The 16,870-nt window shown below is 38.9% G+C and overlaps 1 non-coding gene across 1 annotated transcript; it reads left to right on the forward strand.

Annotated features, from left to right (window-relative positions):
* Positions 1-16,685: 16,685 nt before the first annotated feature.
* LOC115868080 lies at positions 16,686-16,815 on the forward strand. The gene has a single exon (XR_004045402.1). It is a non-coding gene; the product is annotated as a small Cajal body-specific RNA 24 (non-coding RNA).
* The last annotated feature ends 55 nt before the right edge of the window (positions 16,816-16,870 follow it).

Here is a 16,870-nt window from a genome sequence, read left to right on the forward strand (position 1 = left end):
AGATTACAGTTTTCTACCTAGAAAACCATAAGGGGTGGTTCTATTATCTTCTGTAAGGTCACTGTGAATTGGAATCAATTTTATGGAATATAATAAGACACACATACATTCATTTATACAAGGGGCTTCAAAATGTTCATGGAACATTTTTATTATCTTTTAATTTCATTTTTGCACAAACATTTTTTAAGCTTTTTGTTGTGAATCAGGTGAAGGGTTACAGAGAAGACCATCAAGTTAAATTTTAAAATTCATATCTATTTTATTTCAACACCCATTACAATCCCATCAATATAACATGACTATCTAGCATTCTCCTTGTGTTTCCTACTTCCCTTCTACTTTCATTGCTAACGATTTGAACTTCACCCTTCTGTAAATATTTCCTTTTAATTTTAAATACTTGACTATTCTACCACAGAGATGACAATAGGCTATAATCCCAGGTGTCGCATCTCTCTATATCCAACCAGTAAACCTAAACTCTGACATGTTTTTGAGTTTTGTTCCACATTTTTCCCTCACTCTATCTGGGACCTTCTAATGTGATCCTTTGAAGAGAAGTCTGTACTTCGGAGGTAGGCACCATCTAGTTCTTCTGGTCTCAGGGTTGAAGTGACTGATGTTTGTATTACCCACCAGTCAATTTGACTAAATGTTTGCGTATGTCTTTTTATTTTCATCACTCTTATTTTTCTCTGCATGAGGAAATACCAAGGACTACATCTTAGAGAGTTGCTCACAAGTTTTTACGACCCCAGGTGTTATGCCCAGATAAAAGATGCACAATATCATCTTTGTAAATTATGCTATTTCAATTGACTTGGATGGTCCACAAAACTATGATCCTGATTACCAAGGCCTAGTGATTCATTCTTTCAGAGAATTTCATTATGATTAAAAAGTATTTATAACTATATCTTGAATGCCCCAACACAAAGGTAAATGTACATACACAAATACACTCTGTCAGATGGTGATAGATAGATAGATAGATAGATAGATAGATAGATAGACAGACAGATAGATTCATGGGTATATTCATGAGGCCATCTGCTTCTATAAAGATTTACATCCTTGGAAACCCTATGAGTTGGAATCAATTAGAAGGCAGTAGGTTTTATTCCCAATCTCAGATAATATACACTATCTAAGCATATACTTATAGATGACTACTATAACAGGATTTCATGAAATATTTGGAAGCCCACCACAACACACATACATGTATACATGTGTATGTGTTTGTCTGTGTGTGCTTCAGAAAGTCAATGAAAGAATATAATTAAAAGACAATGGACATTTTCACAAAGTCTTTAAAGTCCCTCATACACATATTCACATAAACACAGGAAGGTAAGTCAAAAACCTTTGTTTCAAATCATAGAAAACATTATTAAACAGAAAATTTAAATCCTTCCCACCATATCTTTCATTTATGTCTATATAATTTGGAATTTCCATCTCTCTCATCCTATCCTACAGAATTCTTCTCTCTTTGATGTATAGCACATCCAAAGGGCGAGTTTGGCATCCCCAAGAGACTCAAATCGTGTTCCCTTTAATGTCCTTTGAGTTTGGAGAACAAAAGGAATTCTTAAGGGGGAAGATCAAGGCTGTAGAATGGATGGGGTAAGGTTTCCCAGCTAAATTCTGATAGGACATCACGTGCTACCCTCAAACAAAGAGCTGATACATTTTTTTTTCTCATCAAGGCAGTTCTCAATTTCTCTAAAACTTCATCTTAAGGAAGAAGCACCCTCTATCCTTGAATAAAAAGATCAATATTACCCTTTGACAATCATAAAAGTCATAATAATTTTGAGGTGACCTGTCCACCTTTAGTTCAACTGGACCAGCAGATCCCTTCAGAATCTGCTGTATTAATGGGACATGTTTAAAAAAAACTTCCTATTAAGTCTAAAGCAAATGTGTTATTAAGAGAACTTGTCTGCAACCATTCGCTGGTTGCAGAAGCATGTTTAAACATGTTTGTTTGGAATAAACTCATGTGTACAGGAACTAGAACTACAATAGCAAGACCTTTTGAAATCACCTCAACCAATCTGATGTGCTAACAGCATCCTATACACACTCTCCAGCACCGTGATTTTTTTTTTTACTAACAATATCTTTAAGTTTCAGTTTTCAGTTTCTCTGATTTCAGTTTTCAGTTTCTCTGATTGGAAATACCTCAATTCTTGAATTCATGCTGCAGCCTGGCTTTTGATCCACATGAGTTTTTATAAAGGATGAAAGAAGTTTCAGGTTTTACAGTCACCTAACACAGGCAACCTCATGGGACTCCACCCCCACATGTGGTAGCCAGAGGCCAGAGAGAGAGACCTCGTCATGGCCCAGAGGAAGGCGGAGAAGCAACCCAAGGGCAGGGTGGTCTTGAGGTCCGGTATTTGGGCCTTTGGCTGGGAGATGTGGCTGAAGGAATTGGTTGACCCCATTGGCTAAAGTAAGCCCACCTCGCCTAATTTGGGCCCACCCAGGTGTATCGCCCACCTGGCTCTAGGGCCTGAATTGACACATGCCCCTTAGACACCCTTGGTCCCTGTTTCTAGCTACCTAACCATTTCTCTTTCAAGATGTAAAGACTTTATCTTTCTCTCTTTTTTCCCTTTTTGCTGTAAAACGATAGTCTAATATTTCATTGAATGGATAGGACATGATTTATGCCATTGATCTCTGATTAATAAACATTGAGGCTATTTCAAAATATGTTAGCACAGGTGATGCAGCAAAAAACAGTATTCAAATATTTGTAATTTTTCACATGACATTCTTTCCTTGCTTAATGTAAATAAGTTGTCAATACTGTAAAATAGTCAGGTTCACATGTAATCAGTGTTTCTTCTTTGTCATGGAAAATCAGAGCTCTCACATAGCTCTCTTCAACTGAAGCTGAGAAGTTGCTGCCCATTCACCCACTCTACCTTGCTCAATCACAGGGCACTATAGCCTCAGGAATATGGCCCCAATCTAGCTTCTCTAGTTTAATTCAAATTTAAGGTAAATTATTGGAAAGTAATATAACTTTATGTATTAACACAGCTCATTCCCATAATTCCTTTTTTTTTAAAGTGCCTTCAGCAAGTTAAAATTTAAAGTTATGCCTTCTGCCGCTAGAGTAAGTTGAAATAAAAATTGTCTATTTAAGAAGGATTTGAGTGTCTTTCATAAGGGCTGTCATTGAAGATACTGTCCACTGTGCTACTCAATGTTCTTTATATAAATTCTCATTCCATAAACGTCTGCTTAGGTTTGATTCTAGAATTAAAAAATAAAGTCTCTTCAGGTGAATGCATACGGTTTCTCTTGTCATAAATGAAAAAGAAAAAAATGTGACAAACTTCAACTCTTGTATTAGGAAAGCCAGAAAATATTTAGCCAGACTTGGTGTTCCCTGGAAATTAGCAGCAGATCCTTGTTGCCCTGGGAGGGCCTAACTCTTGCATTTTATTTAAGTCAATAATGAGTGAATCTCACTCCTCAGCCACATGCAGTCCATCCATGTTCAAGTTCCTAACCATCAGCCAATTTCAAGTTGAACTAACTTTGTTCCTACTTGTCAGATTCACAATTTAATAGCTAAAATCCAGTACCAATTATATTAACTGCTATTCTCGCCTTCAATAATATAGGTAATCTAATCTGTGAAAATATATATTGTCCCATGAAGGACTTTGATAAAGATATTTTGATTTGAATAAGATAAAAATCACGTGAACAAGTATAATTATCCTAAATTAGAACTAATTAATTTTAGAGGGAGAGAAATAAGGTAGCTTAGCACTGAGTTAGGGACCTTTTGCTATTTCTTTATCTCTTAATTATTTGTTGAATACTGTGATGCAATTAAGGATCCTTAGTGATACAATGGGGTAAGTGTTGGGTTATGAACTGAAAGATTATTGGTTTAAAGCCACCAGCCTTGGTATCTTTATGAAGAAGTTCGCTGTTGTTCTATGAGGGAGTTTGTTGTTTCAAATAGAACCTACATCATAGAAAGGTGTGGAGTATGCATTTTTAATAGTAAGAAGAACATTATTTCCTATAAAATAAATGAGAAGGCTTTAAAAATGCATGGAAAATTTTCATCACCCTTTACTTCCATCATTTTCATGAACTTTTTGAAGTGCCCTTGTGTGTATGTGGCGGGATTGGGGGTGTTGTTTCAATACATATAACTCTTTAATACTAAAAACACATTCTAGTATAAAACTCAATTTTACATATTTAATGATATAATGAATTTCTGGATTGCACTTAAAAATTCTAATTACAAGCTAAAGTCAGACTCAATCCTTGTCTAAGTGATGAAGTTATCATGATTGCCTGTGATGCAGATTGACCATCACTTCACTCACCAGCCATTTATTTTCCAAGTTTCAGGATCTTAGAGGACAAGGGTAAATACATGTTAAAAACCTGGGACACTTACTGCTGTACTTTCATGAATTCGTTGTGTGAGCTTCAGCAAGTAGCTGTACAAATAAGTTTCTTACCTATAAAATATGACTACTACCTCTTAAGGTTTTTATGATCACAACCAAATGAATGTAATATAGACACATTCTTGGAAAAGGTATTAAATGGCATAACAATAATAATACTAAAAACAAATATATATTAAACATTTTCTTAGAAATACCACAAGTGAATGGCATTAGCAAAGAGAATTCCATTTTTTCAGTGGATTCAGGATGCCAACTATAGGGAAAGGTTTTCTCTCTCTCTCTCTCTCCCTCTCTCTCCATATTTCTCTCTGTGCCTGTCTTTTTCTCTCTTGATTCAGAGAGAAGGGCTTTAACTTCTTTCAACATGGGTAGATCTTGTACTCCTTGGAGATCTATCTTCACATGTCTTGGGATGATTCTTCCAGATTTCATCCTGATTCTTTTTTCTTTGTGGTAAGAGGTCTCTCTGGTCTTATCTCACTTGTTTAAACTCTTTGTTCAATCTTCCTATTTAATCTCAAAAGAGAATGACTCCAGATAAAATCCAATCTTGTGATTATATCCTGCTTATTTCAATTTACCATAGCAGTAGAAAACATAACTTCAAAATCTAATTTACTTAATTGCCACTAATCCTGTCTCACTGACATTCTAGAGTTTAGGATTTGCAGCATACAGGATAACTACAACAGATCACAAACTAGAGGAGAATGACTTGACCCTGAAACTCATGGTCTAGCAAGTTGATACATATTTTGAGGGGATGCAGTTAAGTCGATAACAGGCACACTTCTAAATTGCTAATATATACTGTCCTATTCAATCCTTACAACTCTATGAGGAACTGCTACTATAAACCTCCATTCTACAGATGAGTCTATTGAAGTTTAGAGCTGTCATAAGACTTGTCAAGGATCACAAAATAGTGATTAAGAGAGCCAGGATTTGAACCTAGGACATTTTATCCCAAGACCCACGCTGTGGCCTAATACTATGTTGCTCCCCAATGAAAGGAATTATTGCAATTAATAACTTCCTGTATTAGTCTGGGTACTTTAAAGAAACAAATCCACAGAAACTCATGTATAAGAGAGAGTTTTATGTAAAGGTTAAGTGCACATCAAGAAAATATCCCAACCTAGTGCTTCCCAAGCCCACAAGTCCAATATTAAACCATTAACCCATATGTCCAACACCAATCCACAAAGTCCTCCTCCATCTCACAAAAAACACACAATGATGCTCTCTACATTTATGTTTTACTTTTGTACCTGCCGTAGGATCGCTGGTGGCATAGGGGAGTATGAGCTCTGCTGCCAACCACAAAGTCAGTCGTTCAAATCCACCAACAGTAGAGAAAGATGAGATTTTCTACTCCTGTAAAGAGTTACAGCATCAGAAACCCAAAAGGGAAGTTCTACCATGTCCTATCTATAGGGTCACAATGAGTCATAATCGACTCAATGGCAGTGAGTTCAGTGGACACTAAACAGGAGAGCAGAGGCTATAAGGGACAGTAGGACTACCATGCTGTATTTCTCCCCATCTCATCTGTATACAGAACATTGGTCTTCCAAGAGAACACTGAAATAAAGTGCCCTCTGTATCCCCAGTGAACTCAAGGTGTATGTATGTTGGGGTTGGAAGCTAATCTTATCAAGATCAAGGTCCCTTCCTCCTTAGTGCTTGGCAATTATACCTGCGGATGAAGTTCCTTCTCTTTCCCTCTGCTTCTTCAAAACTGAAATGGAGTGCAGAAGAGAGAGTAAACTTAAATGCCTTCTGGTGATTTTCCAGTTTTGCTCTGTAGATGGTATAATTTTCCACAGAGGCATTTTCTCATATGTTTATTGGCCATTCAGATTTCAGACTCTGTGAAATTTCTGTTCAGGTCCTTTGCCCACCTCCTCAGTGAGCAATTCGTTTTTCTGTTATTGTAAGCTTGCAAGGTATTGTCGGTTTTAGTAATAAGGCCTTTGTCTGATGACTCATTGCTAAAGATGTTTTCCCAGTCAGTGGGCTCTCTTATTGCTCTCTTGGTGAATTATTTTGATGTACCCAGGTGACTTATCTTCAGTATATCCCACTTGTCTATTTATGACTCCTCTGTCTTTGTATCGTTCCCTATTTCTGATAGCCTATGCTTTCCCTGTGCCAAGGGTCTCAGGTTTGACCCAATTCCCTCATTAATGGCCTTAATTCTTTGGGGTTTCATCTCAAGATGTCTGATCCACCTTGAGCTTATTCTTGTGCGTGGAGTGAGGTAAGGATCTTGCTTCATTTTTCTGCAGGTAGATATCCTTTTTTTTCCAGCACCACTTATTGAAGAAGGCATTTGCTTCCCATTTGATATTTGGGGGGCCCTTGTCAAAGATCGGATGCCTGTATGCTGATCTTTTCATGTCTGGGTCTTCAGCTCTTTTCCATTGGTCTGAATATCTATCATTATAACAGTATCACATGTTTTGACTACTGTGGCCTGTATTGTACCAACTAAAGTCAGGTAGAGAAAACCCTCCCACTAAGTCCTTCTTCTTGAGGAGCTCTCTGCTAATTCTGGGCTTCCTCCCACTCCATATGAAGTTGGTAATCAGTTTTTCCAATTCTTTGAAGAAGGATGGTGGTATTCGTCTGGGGATAGCATAGAACTTATATAGTGCCTTGGGCAGAACTGACATCTTTACTATAATGAATCTTCCAATCCACGAGCATGGGATGTTCTTCCATTTGTTGAGGTCACTCTTGGTTTCTTCTAGTAATGTTTTATAATTTTCCTCATACAAATCTTTCATTTTTTTAGTCAGATAAATAAATCCCTAGATATTTCAATTTGTGCTTGGCTATTGTAAAGGGTACATTTTTAAGGATATCTTCTGTAATCTTGTCTGATGTGTATAGCAGACCGATAGACTTCTATTTATTGATCTTGTATCATGCCACTCGGCCATATTCCTCTATTGCTTCCAACTCTCTACTTGTGGAGTTTAGGGGATTTTCGATGTATAGAATCATATTGTCTTCAAGTAATGGTAATTTTGCTTCTTTCTTCCCAGGATAAATAACTTTGATGTCTTTTCTTTGTCTTATGTTGTTAGCTAGGACCTCCAGTACGATGTTAAATAAGAGTGGGGACAAAGGGAATCCTTTTCTGGTCCCCTTTCTCAGTGGAATTGTTTAAGTCTTTTCTCCATTAACTACCATGTTGACTGTTGGTTTTTCATATACAGCTTGTATAATATTGAGGAATTTTCCTTCTATTCCTATCTCCTTGAGTGTCTTAAACAGTAATGTGTGTTGGATGTTGTCAAATGCTTTTTCCACATCTATCAATATGATCATATGTTTCTTATCATTTTTCCTGCCAATGTGGCGAATAATACTGATGGTCTTTCATATGTTGAACCACCCCTTCATCCCTGGTATGAATCCCACTTGGTCACAGTGAATTAATTTTTTAATATGCTTTTGTATTCTATTGGCCAGTACTTTGTTAAGGATTTTTGCATCGATGTTCATTAGGGATATTAGTCTGTAGTTCTCAATTCTTGTGAGATCTTTGTCTGCTTTAGGTATCAGAGTTATACTAGCTTCATAGAAAGAGTTTGGGAGTTTTCCTTCTTTTGCTATGTTCTAGAAGAGTTTGTGTAGGATTGGAGTCAGTTCTTCCCTGAATGCTTGGTAGAATTCTCCTGTGAAGCCATCTGGCCCAGGGAAATTTTTTGTTGGTAATCCTTAATAACCTTGTCTATTTATTCCATTGCTATGATTCTGTTGAGGTTCTTGACATCCATCTAGGAGAGTGTAGGGAGGGATTGTGTTTCCAAAAATTTGTCCATGTCTCCCAAGTGGTTGAATTTCTTAGAGTATAGGTCTTCATAGTACTATGTAATTATCCTTTTGATTTCATTAGGGTCTGTTGTAATGTCCCGTTTCATCCTTCATCTTTGCAATGGATGTTTCTTCCTTCCTTTCTTTGGTTAGGTTTGCCAGCGACCTATCAATTCTGTTAATTCTTCCAACTTTTAGCAGCATTCATTTTTTCCATAGTTTTCTTGTTTGCCCTCTCCTGTATTTCAGCTCTGATTTTTATTATTTCTATCCTCTTGCTATTAGTAGAGTTATTCTGTTGACTCTGCTCTAATTGGTGTAAATTTTGTGCCAGCATATCATCCTCAAGTCTCTTTTTTTATGTGTGCATTTATTGCTATCAGCCTTCCTCTGATAAATGCCTTTGCTGTATTCCAAAGGTTTTATTAGTCATATTTTCTTTCTCATTGGTTTCTAGGAGCTTCCCGATTTCATCTCTGATCTGGTTCAAAACCCACTCCTTTTGCAATAGATTATTGTTCATCCTCCAATTTTTTGCCCTTGTTTTCTTCACTGCCCTGTTAATTTCCAGCCTTATGGCACAGTGATCGGAGAGAGACGTCTGTTTAATCTCTATGCACTTGAATTTACTCAAGCTCGACTTGTGTCCCAGTATGTGGTCTGTTTTCGAATATGTGCCATCTGGGCTTAAAAAGAATGTGAATTATTTTTGCATTTGGGTGGAAAGCTCTGAAAATATCTATCAAGCCAAGTCGTCCAATTATGCTGTTTACATCTATAGCTTTCTTGTTGATTTTCTTTCACAGTGAGTTGTCTTTTTCAGAGAGTGGTGTATTAAAGTCACCAACTATAATTGTTGAGCCTGTGATTTCTTTTTTCATCTTTTGGAGTGTTTGATTTACAAATTTCATGGGTCTCTGGGGCGCGTATATATTTATTATGCTCACTAGTTCTTGGTCTACTGTTCCCTTGAGTATTATATAGTGCCCCTCCTTGTCTCTTGTTATGGCCTGTACCTTGAGATCAATTTTGTCAGATATTAAGATCACTACCCCTACATTTTTTGCATCACCATTTGCTTGGTAAATTTTTCTCCAGCCTTTAATTCTCAACCTGTTTTTGTCTGCAAGCTTGAGATGTGTCTCCTGTACACAGCAGATCGATGGGTTATATTTTCTGAGGCAGTCTGTTAGCTTCTATATTTTAATGCATAAGTTCAGGCCATTGATATTCAGTGTTATTACATCCATCTGTGGACTCTGTGATGTAATTTTGAACCTTTTGTGTTGGGTATTTTCCTGCCTACCTATCTTAACCTCTTGTGTTCTGTGTGGTTTATTTTTGCCTTCTTTCCACGATTGAGTCAATGCTAACCTGGGGGCTGCTTTATCTTAGTCACCCTATTTGTTGAGTTGTTCTATGTGATGGTCTCTTATTTGCCCTCGTTGAATGTTGATTTTCTGCCCATACTGGATTGGCATGGAACTTTTGTAGGGCTGGGTTTCTTTTTATGTATTTTTTGAGTTTTTCCTTGTCTGGGAAGACTCTTAATTCTCCATCTATCTTAATAGATCATTTGGCCAGGTAATGTATTCTTGGGTTTGTGTTGTTCTCTTTCAAATTTTGGAATATGTTACTCCATTCCCTCCTCTTCTTCATGTCCACTGATAGGTCTGAACATACTCTTATTGGGGTACCTACATATATGACTATTTGCTTTTCCCTAGGTGCTTTTATGATCTTCTTTCTTTCCTCATAGTTGGATAATTTGACTATTATTTGTCTTGGTGACTTCTTCTTGTAATTCAGTCTGGCTGGTGTTGATTCAGCCTCCTGAATGGGTGCCTGATTTTCATTTATTAAGCTGGGGAAGTTTTCCTCTAAGAATTCCCTTGCTATTTTCGCTGTTGACTTTTTGTCGTGTCTTGTTCTGGTAGTCCAGTTATTCTAATATTGTTCCTCTTCATAGCATCAGATATGGCTCTCAAGTTTCTTCAGCTTGTCTGCTTGTCTTATTTGACCACTTTTCCCATTTGCTGAGGTCTGTTAGGTTATCCTCTAGGTAACTGGTGTGATTCTCTGGCTCCTCAAGTCTGTTGCCAAGTCTGTCAATTTGCCACTGGATTTTGTTATTTCATCCCTTAAGTCTTGTATTTCCCTTTGGTGCATTGCCTTTATCTCCTCATCCTTTTTCTGTATTGATTCCCTCAGATCCTGTATGACTCCAAGCAGTATTCTGAAAATTTATTTCTGTGGCAGATCAATATCTGCTTCTTCTAAGCCCATCGTTAGGTTTGTGACGTCTTCCAGCATTGTCTTCTGTTGATTCTGCTTTTTCGTTGAGGCTGTTAGGACTGGTTTCTGTGTACGTGTTCTTTTAAAAGAACCTGGATCCATCTTCCAGAGTCGAAGAGCACTGAGCTCTCTCTTGGGGGACTCTTATGAGTGCTTCTATGAACTACCTTCTGGTAGCTGTACTCAGAGGTCAGGTTACTGCTGTATCTTCTTGTAATTTCACTCTTACCCTAGCCGACTTATATTCCATTATTTGGAATGTGAGTTGGATAGTCCTCTCATGTAACACTGGTCGGGTTGTTGTGGGCCCATGAGGGTGTCGTTTCACTAGCTGATCTCTAAGTAAGTCTCACAGTGCTTGGGACACCTTGGGTGGCCTGTGGTGTTTCCCTCTGAAACTTGAGTGCTAAGGAGGGCATGTGGGTGTACTCTCCCTGGTGTAGAGCACCATACCCTAGTAAGAGAGATCTATTTGGAGGTTGGGTGGATGTTCCTGCAGCAGCATGCAGCCCAACCAGTGGTTGGCAGGAATTCCCCCATTCAGTTGTCTGTCCTCGGGGTTTAGGCTGGAGTCCCTCCACCTCCATTTGAAGGGGAGAACCACCTACTGCTTTGTGTATGGAAGAGGACAGGTATGATTTCCCCAGCTGTGGGTAAAGCCAAGAAATGCAGGTGAGAGCTCTGCCACTTGTACCTTCAGAGTTGCCTTAGGTGGAAAGGAGTGGCCTTGAGGCTGATAGTGGATTGTGAAAGGAAAGATAAGGAGAGCAGAAGTAAAAGAGAGAAAGAAGAAAACAAATACTGGAGCAAAAGTGCCAAGCAATCTAACACCCACTCAGAAAACAAAACAAAAAATGCACTGACTAAACAAAAGTGAAAACAGTAAAAAAAAAGAAAACCACAAAACAGGAAAACTGAATCTGCTGAGACTGTGGCTGGAAAGAGAGAAGAGATAGAAGAAGAGGAGAAAAGAAGAAAGAGTGAAAGAAGAAGAAAAAGAAAGCAAAGGAGAGAACATTATAAAAACTAGATAGATAGCTGAAGCCCATGCTGTACTGCGTGTAGCACTGTCTCGTGCTGTGTGTAGCTCTATTGCATTGGGAAGGTTGTAGCTCCCCCCACTGGGTGGACAGAGTTGCCCTAGGCAGAGGGTAGGGGTCTGGAACCCAGCAATGGCATGTGGAAGGAAAGAGAGGAAGAGGAGAGAATCATAAAAGCAGAAGGAGAGAATGAGAGAACAAAGAAAGAGACAGGAAAGAAATAAAAAGAGAAGAAAGAGAAAGAAGGGAAAAAAACAATTATGCTCACTAAGATTGGCTGTGATGGTAAAGTTAGAAGAGAGAAAGAAAAAATAAAGACTAAAGAGATAGCTGATCCCTGATTGCCTGAATGTGGGGCCAGAGGTGTTTAAACCCTGCCCCACGATGGCAGGTTGGTATGCCCTCTTTTAATTCAGGGACCCAGTTGTGCTGGGCAAAATTGTCCTAGTTGGAGAGATCACCTTAGAGGTCCAACAGATGTTTCCTCAGCAGCACGGCATGCTGTAGATGGCTGTCACAGCTGTCTTGTGTGGTGTGCATCACTCCCACAGAGGGTAGGCTAGAGTTCCTCCTGCTCTTTGGGTTGATTTGCCCTAGGCAGAAGGTAGTGGCCTGGAAGCCAGTAGTGGTGTATGAAAAAAAAGAGGGAGAGAAGAGGGAAAAGATGGAAAAAGAAGAAAGAAAGAAAAACAAAGCAAAACAAAACCTAACTCTGCTGAGACTGACTGCAGTGGGAAAGATAGAAGGGTGAGTGAATAAAGAAAGAGGAAATAGTGTGGTAAGTAAGGAGATAACTGAGAGTTGATCACCTGTCCGTGGGGCTGGAGGAGTTCCAACTCTTCCTCAAGGTAGTGGGGTGGGGTGTCCGCTTGATGTAGGGTTCCACAGATGCAGGGTGGGATTACTCTTGAAGGTAAGATCACACCAGCGGCCAGGCATCAGTCCCCACCGCGGTGTTGGGCGCTGGATTTCACTGGTATCTACACGGTAGATTTTTAAGAACCGGTAGTTAATTTTGCAATTGCTATCATTATTATTAGTTCCAAAAGATCAAAGGGAAAAAACGGTCAAGCAGACCATAGAGAAAACCTCTCATAGAAAAAGAAGTTAACAAGATCATCTTCTCAAAAAATCTGTTAATTCCATTCTCAAAATAATTGTTCCAATTTGTTTCAAAACAATTGTTCCAAATAATTGTTCCTATCCCAAATATCAATAATATGTTATATCATGAATATCACATGAAAATAAAATTTTGCTAAAGATCATTCAATAATATTGCAGCAGTACATTGACAGGAAGCTGCCAAAAATTCAGGCTAGAGCCTAAAGACTGTGGAAGAAGGGTGCCATAAAACTTGGCTGAAAGTAGAGAATACCAAAAAGATATTTACCTGTGCTTTATTGACTATGCAAGGCATCTGATGGTGTGAATCATAACAATCTTTGTATAAATATTAGAGGAATGGGAATTCCAGAATACCTAATTGTGCTCAGGCAGAACCTGTACATGAATTAAGAGGCAGTTGTGGGAACTGAACAAGTGAAAATGCATGATTTAAAATCAAGAAATGTGTGTGTCAAGGTTGTATCCTTGTACCACATTTATTCAATAAGCAATATATACTGAGTAAAGAAGCAGAAAACCTAGATTATATGAAGAAGAATGCAGCATAAGATTTGGAAGAAGGCTTGTTAACAACCTTTGATATGCAAATGACATAACCTTACTTGCTGGAAATGAGGAGGACTTGAAATATTTGCTGATAAAGATCAATAACTGCAGCCTTCAATATGGATTACAATTTCATGTAATGATAAAACAAAATCCTGACAATTGGACCAATAGGTAACATCATGATAAACAGAGAAAAGAGTAAAGTTGTCAAGTATTTCATCTTGCTTGGATCCACAATCTATGCTGAGAGAGGCAGTAGTCAGAAGCCCAAACAACTCCGTGCACTTCGTTAAATCTACTGCACAAGGCCTCTTTTGGAGTGTTTAAAAGCAATAATGTTACTTTGAGAACTAAAGTGCACCTGAATCCGGTCATGATATTTTCCATCATTGTATATGCATATGAAAATTGGATATTGAATAAGAAAGATTGAAAGAGAATTGATTCATTTGAATTAAGGTTCCGGCAAAGGATATTGAAAGTGCTGTGAACTGCCAAAAGAGCTAACACTTCTGTCTTGGAAGAAGTACAATCAGAATGCGCCTTAGAGACAAAGCTCGGGAAACTTTGCCTCATATACTTTGGACATGTTATCAGGAGAGATCAGTCAGTGGAAAAGGATATCATGCTTGGGAAAGTAGAAGGGTAGAAACAAAGAGGAAGACCCACTACAAGATAGACTGACACCGTGCCTACAACAGTGGGCTTAGACAGAACAACGATTGTGAGGATGGCACAGGATCAGTGTTTCATTCAGCTGCCCCTAGAGTTTCTAAGGATCTGAACCTACTTACACTGTGACACCTACAAACAATAACACATCCTGGTTGTAGGTCTCTGGGTTTCCCAATTTGCAGTTAGCTACTAACCTAAAGGTAGGCAGTTCGAACTCAGAGCTCTGCCACAACAAAAGGGCCTAATGATCTGCCTCTGCAAAGATTAGTGAACACAATCACGTGGAGCAGTTCTGCTCTATAACATGTGGGATTGTCGTGAGTCAGAATCAACCCAATGGCAATGGGTTTGGTCTGGTTATGGCTATCTCCACCAGAGAACATATAACCGTGGATATATTTGTTTATGACTCTGACTCTAAACTTGCGTGTGAATTGCACAAAATCAGGAAGACTTTTATTCATCTTTATATTCCAAGAGCTTCTCTTGATGCGTTGAAATAGTAAGCGTTAAGTAAGTGAGTGAGTAAATAAATGAATGAAGAGCAGTCTGGGGGAAGAAAAGCTTCTCCAGAAGATATGCGGCATGAGTTGATGTGGAATGTACTACCAAATGAGTTTATAATGCTTCCCTAAATGTCACTAGGAGCTAGCCAACCTAAACTGTAATTAATTAAAAGTAATCTGTAAATTCGTCAACTGTAAACTGCTACAAAAGAATGCTAAATGGAAAAGGAAGGCCTGATACAACCACCAAGGCAGGTGACAGAGACCATCAGAGAGGAGAGCCAAGGAGCAGCAGCTTGTCTGTTTCCTGCTCTCCTGGGGGATGAGGGTGCTCAAACTGGAAATGCTCTGGCTCTTCAGACAGAAACATCTCACGGGAGAAGAGAGACAATTCATCAAGCTACCAAGGCTTGACAAGACTGTCCCTTGGGCACATCCAGCTCTGATTCTATATTCACCAAGAAACCTTCTGAACTGTCATGCATTTTTTTCTGAGTGAACTCACAGGCTTGGGCCAGGTTTGTCTCCATCTGTAAATTAATAACCTGCATTCTGATTTCCTTTTCAGAATTATAGGAAGGGTGGTATCATGAACCAATTATTCCGTGCCTGCCCATGCCAAGGGAAAAAATATTAAAATCAAATGGCTGGTGCTGAAATGCTGTGGATTAAACCTTAAGGAGAAGAAATGTAAAGTTAGAAGGTCCAGGCCTGCTGGCTTTACCTGTCACATTACTTCAGTAAGAACAGCAATGTTTACAAGCTTAGGGCTCAGAGGGAGTCCGGGCTCTCAATATTAGTATTCCCCTTACAGGCCTTCAGAACTCAAAGAAACATTATGTGGACGACAACAACCGAAAAGATCCATTTCCTTTTGATAGATGCTGAGTGAAAGATCAAAAAACGAAACATGCTTATGTGGCAAAAGAATTATTACTTAGTTAAAAGTATGAATTTTCTGACAGAGCCTCTAATACTAGAATGGTTATAAAGTGGACTTATTAAGCCAAATTCCTAACATCTGTCCATGTTAGAGTGAGATGGATGGCCCTTATAGCCATAATCCCTTTGGTGATGTGATATAAATGATGGCCTCTATGCCTGTGATTAGCATCGCTTTGGGGAGTTCTCTGTGATGCTAATGAACAGGATGTAGTCTGAGTCCCACCCTACCCCCACGCCCCACTTGAAGTTATCACCCTTTATTTTTTGGAGGTATAGTCCATAGAAAGACATAAACCACCCATCCATATAAAAGAACTATCTCAGAAGCTGGGAGAGAATCCCAGGGTCATCGAGGTAGAATAGTCACTAGCAGAGCACTTTTGAGATCCCTCCCTGCTTCCAGTGGCAGAGGCAGTAGAGGCCAGACCTCAGTGAGATCCGAAGCCTAGGCATGGAGACCACGAGAGAGAGCAAAGAAGCCGTGCTGAGACTGCGAGATGGTGAGACAGAGCCATGAGCAGGCTTCTGGACCCATGGAGACCAGAGGCCAAGGGACACATGGCTGAAAGTCTGAGGACCAGGGAAAGAGACTTGGCTGCTGGCTGAGGAGAGGTGTTGATTTGGACAATGACTGTATCTCTAACGTTTTCTGATCCTGGCTTGTGAGTAACATGTTTGTTAATTTCCCTAATAAATCCTCTTAATTGTGTTGTCCGTGAGTTCTGGGTGAACCTTGCAATGGTTTCTGGAAACCAGCAGAGAAGTACAGTGCCGTGAGAAGATGAGGCAATATCAGAATAGTGTAAAGAAGGATGGAGGGTGGAGACATGTCTGAAACCTTCCCTTGTCTGCAGACCTTAGACTTGTGAGGACTTGGACTTGGACTTGGACTTCTCCCTGGTGTAGCCAGAGGAACTTCCCTTCTTTTTCACATGGAAAGATAATGATTGGTCTCAAGTCGATAGTATGCAAACTGATCTATGAGGCTTGACTTAGCCCATGACGTCACAAATGTCCCTATGTAACACCAAAATAATCTGTAATTCGATTGGAATAACCAATCAAACTAGCCCATTTCAACTTGTGTAGACAAAAGAAAAAGCTTTCTGTCTCTCCTTAAAAAAAAAAAAAAAAAAGGCCAACTAGTTGGTTGGCATTGTGTAATTAGTGAAAGAAATCCGTTATCTATGAGTCAACAGAAACCTCTCGATTATTTTTGTCCAGACAACACGAAAAGTATCAAGAGGTAGTGGACATTTATTCTTACTCCGTTTCTTCTCCAGGTGACGATAACTCTTTATAAATGTCCTAGAGAAATATAGTAGCTTTCGGTTCACCCTTGGCAAGTAAAAAGGGTGGATCGTTCCACTACTGACACCAAAAATATAAATAAATAAAGACTATATGGGTTCACAATAACAAAAAACAAAACAAA

This window comes from Echinops telfairi, unplaced genomic scaffold (genome assembly GCF_000313985.2).
Source record: "Echinops telfairi isolate 266 unplaced genomic scaffold, ASM31398v2 ScPeMD7_6;HRSCAF=24_0, whole genome shotgun sequence".
NCBI lineage: Eukaryota > Metazoa > Chordata > Mammalia > Afrosoricida > Tenrecidae > Echinops > Echinops telfairi.